A 7,193-nucleotide genomic window follows, 5' to 3' on the forward strand; every position below is an offset into this window, starting at 1 on the left:
TCAGTTAGCTTCGTCGCCTTCCTCCTGGGGCAGAGGGCTCTGTGAGAACCCAGGCTGCCAACAGGAGAGGAGGGACAAAGGATCCGGACCTGTGTGTCCTCCAGAGGGTCCCTAAGTGGCGGAAAGCCGGTCCTCATAGATAGCGCCCATTCTAAGTTGCCACTTCCATGAACTCTGTACTCCGGAACCACGGGTTAAACCCTACAGAGCTGTTGAGAGGCTCCAGAACACGCGGAACCATGAGCACACGTGTTCTACGATTGTCGCTATAATTTAATCTCCATCACTGTCAGCAAATGCAGTATTCTAACCCACCTTTAGACAAATCACCATTCTCTTCTCCTTGGAGAAGATGCTAAGGAAGACATTTCCAGAATGTTCCTCAGTCGCTTATTCCAGTCTCTTACAAGTTCTCAAGGCACAGAAACCTCTGGCCCAGGTGAACTGTACTTTCAGCTCCTCCCAGGCACCCCTACTTATGTTTATGCCCAGGGGAAACGTAAATCAGGAATTGACCGCTCAGGTTTAACAGCGGCTTCCCTGTGGCTTTTCCTTTCTAGGATCTTTCAGCCCTTGAGCTCTTTGCCGGGTTCTCCATGGCCCGTGGTCATTCATATTAGTGCAGTTCACGGTCCCTTAAGTGCGCCATTAACCGTATACTGCAGGAACCACACCGCTAGGGAAATGAAGGTGATGGGCTGTCCATTCTGTGCCAGCTCAATGCTGAGGCTCTCAGGAGCGCTAGTGGCCAGCTCTTGCAGTCACGTGGTAAGTGGGGCCTTGTTTCTCACTGCACGCTGGACCTTTGGAGGCCATCAACAGTCTCCCTGGGGCTCTCAGCCATCCTCGTCACGGAGCCAGAGACCCAAACACTGCATTTGAGGTAAAAGTGAACTATGAACGGCGCAGGCAGTGCCGCAGGGAGGTGCCGGGAGCTTTGAAGGGGCCACAGGCAGAGGATGCGGTGTGTGACTTGCCTGTGGGACAGTCTTCAAGCTTCTCCATCAGAAACTGCTCACCAATGCCCATTGCCCATGCAATGTCTGAAGGAAACAGGAACCTGTATTTCCCACCCAGCTGTTCCTCCTTGGGGCTCGTCTCCCTGAGTACTCAGGACCCTAACCCACTCCACATTCCTCCTGTGCCCCCAGGGCCTTATTCGACCCTTATAACCCTCATCTTCTACCTCCCCGCTCACAGCCTGTGGACATTTAGCAATCTGCCTCTTGGCTATTCTACCTAACTCAGGATCAGGAGACACAATCACACGGCACATTCAGACCACGCAACTTACCCGCACACTTACAGTCTTAACCCGAACCTGGGCGCCACCGTCTCCCATACTCAGCCACAGGGTATGGCATCGGGTTCAAGACTACGTGGCTCTGCTACCCTATTCATCTCCTCCTTCTGCCTCCATCCACTAACGCCACACTCTGAGTCTTGGAACGTCCTTGTCTCCAATGATGTCATCACATCCACCCAGATGTCCACGCCAGACCCCCAGGTATTAGTCCCAGCTCCTCACTTAGCTCCTCATGCGGGGATCCCAGCAATCAGCGGCTCCCTGGTAACTCTAAACTCAGCCGCTCTCGCTATCTTCCCTAGTCCTGGTTTGGGTCCTGTTCATGTCTGCCTGCCTGCTGGACCCCACCCCACCCCTCCTCTCCACGTCTCATTCTCCTGGGTGACCTTCCCAGGCACAGTGCACGTTCTAAACACATCTTGCCCGTCCTTGGCATCCTTATCTCCCAGATTCCGGCCCAAAATTCACATCCCCCAGCAAGATACCCACACCCCTCCTGTTAAGTTCCCCCACAGGCTTCTTCTTCAGCCGCCCCTCTGCCTGCACCCTGCCAATGCCACACAGGTCCTCAGCCATGTGCAGTGTTAACCTCAGCCGGGTTAAAATGCAGTGTTCCCTTTTTCTGAACCCCATCCCATTCCTTAGAAAACACACATGCATGCACAACACACACACACAAAGGGGGTGGCTCTCTATTCTGCGAGCTGTTCTTTGCTATAGACATTATCCCAGAACTTAAAGATGAGGTTTGAAAAGGTGTGGGAAGTTATAAATATGCACGACGTCATACCATTCATAATCAGGGCAAAACAAATTCTTCTCCATAGCAGTCCATGTTCCTAACTAGCACATTGGAGGTAGCTAATGCTGAAGATACATTTAGCAAATGCAGCAGCTACAGCAGGGTGTCCGCATGTCCAGAGGACATAGAAAAGGGCCAGACTCATGGTCATGTACTTGTGACATCACCCAGAGCACCAAGCTTTGGTGGACTGCTTTCCTATTACTGCCTTAAAGTTCCTAGCAATGTTGGAGCGAGAGGGCTCATATATTCATTTGTCCCAGGCCCTGCAAATTAAGCCATCAGTCTTCCAGTAGAAATCGCACACAGTTTCTCATGCCCCGCCACAGCGGCTAACTCAGAAAGTCCGTGGGAGGGCTCAGGACTACATCCTATGAGACAGCACCTCCGTTTGACTTACTCTGGGTTCTTGGATAAGCGCCAAGCGCTCTTAGCTGCAGTCTCCCATATTGACACACGGTGGCAGTATTGCCTCAGCGTTTACCAAGGACCAGGCTTAAACTTGAAATGATTAAGCCTTCTAGCAAGAGATCAGGGGACACATTCAATAGACAGACCCAAACAGCCCCTTCTACAGGGGACTAGCACCGGATAGAGCAGGCTGTGGATGGGGAACATCAAGAGCCTTTCGCAAAATGTTCTGCAAAAACCCTAGGCAAGGTGACTGAGGGCCTGTAAGCAGAAGGGTGACCCGGGGGACTTCCCAGAAGCCCTCCCATCTGGTACCCTGCTTGGCAGCAGTCTCCTCAGGAGATGGCCGTGTGCCTTGAAGTTTAAAGCACCCCCACTAGGGCCAGGTTTAAAACGCACCCACACGGGAACGCATAACCCAGGGATGAGAAGCAACCTTGATGCTGAGTGAAAAGGGCCTCAGGAAAATAACGCAAGTAGTCATGCTTTTTGTACGTGAACTCATGAGGGAAGCAGGACACCCTCTGTTCCACCCTGAAGTAGCCCTTTCTCCTGGCAGGGGTCTGCTCCAGGAATCTAGTTTTCTGGCACCTGCCAAAAGTCCCAGGTGTCCCTTGACCCCTTCAGATGTGCTAGGTAAGTCAGGTAGAAGACTAGGCAAAGCCATTAACTAGGCCCCTCCATGCCCAGAGGGGTCAGATGCAGACTGAAAGTCCAGCTCAGCCTTGCACTAGGAAGGAAGATGGCCTGCCTCCCCTCCCCTCCCACCACCCCCCACCCCCCGCGGCCCTCTGTCAAAGGGTTAAGGAGAGTCCCTGTACTTGCCTGGGGCCTGGGGCTTCCGGTGCAATCAGAACCGTGTGAGAGCGAGTGGAGGGCTGACACAGGACATTCATTGCTTTAAAACCTTTCCCAGTGCTGTGCTCTCTGACTCCGTTTCCAGTCTCTCTGCCCAAGTTCTTCTGTTTTTCAAGACAGGATTTCTCTGTGTAGCCCTGGCTGTCCTGGAACTCGCTCTGTAGCCCAGGCTGGCTTCTAACTCAGAGGTTTGCCTGAGGCGTGTCCCCCACCACCGTCCAGCCTCTGTCCGCGTTCTTTACCCATCTAGATCTCTTTGTGGTGACTAGCTGATCTGGAAGCTGTCATTCGGCCCCTCCAGGAGCTGCTTCTGAAAACTCCAGCCCAGTAACAACAGGGTCATCAGCATTTTCCTTGGGGTCCCAAGTGAAGTTCCTTGTCCTGGCTCGAAATTTCTTTCTGTAGTAAGAGAATTCCAGTTCCAATGTTTCCCATACCCCATCTCCCATCGCAATGTCATCTGCAATGTTTTTATATTGGCATTGCTTTCATTGGGTCTTTGTAGGCTGTGTAACAAAGGCTATATTTGATTTCCAATCTTCCTGTCTGAGCCTCCCAAATGCTAGGATTGCAGACCATGCATCCAGTGTCTAGTGTCTTCTGGGTGCTGAAAAGAGGAAGACCGATGTAGTATATGCAATGAATATGTTTCATTACTGCTGGTTAATGAAGAAGCTGCTTTAGCCTACAGCAGGGCAGAATATGGTCAGGCTGTAAGAGATATATAGAGTAGGCAGAGTCAGAGAGATGCCATGTAGCTGCCAAAGGAGACCAATACCAGAACTTTACCCTGTAAACCACAGCCTTGTGGCAATACACAGATCAATAGAAATAGGTTAATTTAAGAGGTAAGAGTAAGTTAATAAGAAGCCTGAGCTAATAGGCCAAGTAGTGTTATAATTAATATAGTGTCTGTGTGATTGTTAGGGTCTGGGTGGCCAGTGAAAAAAAGAGCAGTCTCTGTTTAAAAAACAGTGTCCGATATCTGGGGCATGGATCCATAAAAGACTTTAAAAAGAAAAAAAAAGCTTAAGAAAAAAATATACTTTTAGACAAGCAAAAAAAATGAGAGTCAATTGGAGCTTCTTAGTAGCCACATTTTTTTCAAATAGGCTGTGTTTGCTGACAGCAAGCAGAGGTGTGGCTCCTTTAAAAGAAGGTTTCTTGACTCAGCATTAGCAGCAAGAACTGCAGGCTTCTTCAAGAGATAACTTCCTGCCTCGTGCTGGCAGCACTAACTCTGGCTCTTGTAGGAAGTCCTGCACCTAAATGGGTTTTGTGAGCAGCATGCTACTAATTGCTTAATAGTGACATAGACCTGCTGTGTCCCTGGAGCTGGGGCCATGTGTATGGCTCAGAGGCAGTGAACATGCCTCCATGATGTTAGATGTGGCAGAGCCAACAGGCAGGGCCACGGCGTTGATCCTAGCCACACTGCTTAGAATTTCAAGAAGCACTCCTGGTCAGAAAATGATTACAGATACACAATAAGACAGATTCAGACAAAAAAAAACCTCTAAATGGGTCAGTGTTGCATCAATGTGCATGGGCTTAAGAAAGAGAGAGAGAGAGAAGAGTACAGTCATAGATTAAAGGAGTAAAAATAAGCCACATAAAATACAGAGTCTGGATTATGTATACTATTGTATTTTCTTTGAATTTCTTGACTGTGAATGAGCTAAGTACAGAAAGACATTTCATTGTATGGGCTGCTAAGCTAAACCAACATATATATTTTAAAAGTATCTTGACTTCAAAATTTGAGTCTAAGGATATGTTACTTTGGAAAAGAGGTTCTGTTTTTGTTTCCACAGAGGATGGGAACCTGAGATTCCTTCCAGGCTAATGTGGTTTGACAGAACAAGACCCCTCCAAAAGGTCTCCATGAACCCTAAAAACAGTTTGCCCAACAAACAACAGGAAGCAGTTTGGAGAAAACAATGCCCAAATTCCCAAAATGGTTGTTTATAAATGTTCGTTTTCCTTTAAAGGGGGATATGATATAGAGATAAACACATTAGCATGGACTTTGGTTTACTGATACAAATTTAAGGTTGATTTTGTTACACTGTGCATATGTATTTCTGCTTTTAAGGTATTATGTTTGTACAACTCATTTAAAATGTATAGCTAAAAATACAGATTAATAATCGTCTACAATAGTCAAACTTGAAGTCATATTAAAATTTCTAGATACATAGATGTATTTCACCTAGATATTTTTCAAACCTTTCGAAGATCTACACATATGGCATATAAAACGTCTTAAGAATTTTTCTCAACAGTGAGACATGTCTGCTTCTGGCAGCACCAATTCCAAGAGGATGATGGGCATTGAAGAAACTCATATGGAATTTGCCTTCAATGTGACAAGGCTGGCCATCTGGGCAAGAAATGGCTCTTGCCTGAACTGCTTGATGGTATTCTGTATACACTGGACATGCAGGACCCACAGAAAAATGACTGCTGAACTTGTCTAAAAGTGAGACAGTCCTTCAGGATTCCTGCTTCATGAAAGTCTGCCAGACATTCTACAGGACACAGAAGATAGTAACTGACAAACTGCCAATACTGGCAAAACAGTCTTTCAAATTCCTGCTTCATGGGAAAGTCTGCCCACTACTACAGGCCTGTAGGTTAAAGATGGATGCCCCAACATTACAGAAGAACTTTGGGACACTGTCCAGGCAGCAAGATGTCTCTGTCAATTTTAGAGTTTTCGAAGTTGCTTACGATGCACTTCCTGTTTGTATGCTTCTGGGGTCTTTGCTGGAGTTAAAGACAGATATAGTTTTCCTTGGTTATGATAAAAGATAAATTAGATATGAAACTTTAGGCTCACAACAAAATATTGTAACTATAATTCTTGCTTGATGTCTTGTTATATGCAATTTTACTGTTAGTTAGTTAGTACCTTCCTTTTAATTTAGACAGAAAAGGGGAGATGATGTGAGATTTCCCTCTATATGTTATGAGTATATTTTTCTACCATCGATTCATAAAGAAGCTGCTTTGACCTACGGCAGAGCAGAATAAAGCCAGGTGGCAAATCCTAACAGAGATATAGAGAGTAGGCAGAGTCTGAGAGATGCCATGTACCTGCCAAAGGAGAAAGATGCCTAGAACTTTACCCAGTAAGCCACAGTCTTGTGGTGATACACAGATGAATAGAAATGGATTAAGATATAAGAGCTAGCTAGAAATATACTTGAGCCGTTGCCCAAAGAGTAGTGCAATTAATAGTTTCTTTTTCTTATTTTTATTGAGCTCTACATTTTTCTCTGCTCCCCTCCCGGCCCACCGCCTTCAACCCTCTCCCAAGGTCCCCATACTCCCAATTTACTCAGGAGATCTTGTTTTTTTCTACTTCCCATGTAGATTAGATCTATTTAAGTCTCTCTTAGTGTCTGCATTGTTGTCTAGGTTCTCTGGGATTGTGATTTGTAGGCTGGTTTTCTTTGCTTTATGTTTAAAATCCACTTATGAGTGAGTACATATGATAATTGTCTTCTGGGTCTAGGTTACCTCATTCAAAATGATGTTTTCTATCTCCATCCATTTGCCTGCAAATTTCAAGATGTCATTTTTTTCTGCTATGTAGTACTCCATTGTGTAAATGTACCACATTTTCCTTACCCATTCTTTGGTCACAATTAATAGTTTCTATGTGATGATTTGGGTCTGGGCAGCCGGAAAATGAATGAGCAGTCTCCACTTACAGAAGATACTATGCTCTCCTACACCACTCATCTTCCTATAAACAATCGGCAAGAGCAGTCCAGGGGGTGGGAAGCAGAATCCTGGGTCCCATCACAG

The sequence above is a fragment of the Chionomys nivalis genome, chromosome 2 (genome assembly GCF_950005125.1).
Source record: "Chionomys nivalis chromosome 2, mChiNiv1.1, whole genome shotgun sequence".
NCBI classification, from domain to species: Eukaryota; Metazoa; Chordata; class Mammalia; order Rodentia; family Cricetidae; genus Chionomys; species Chionomys nivalis.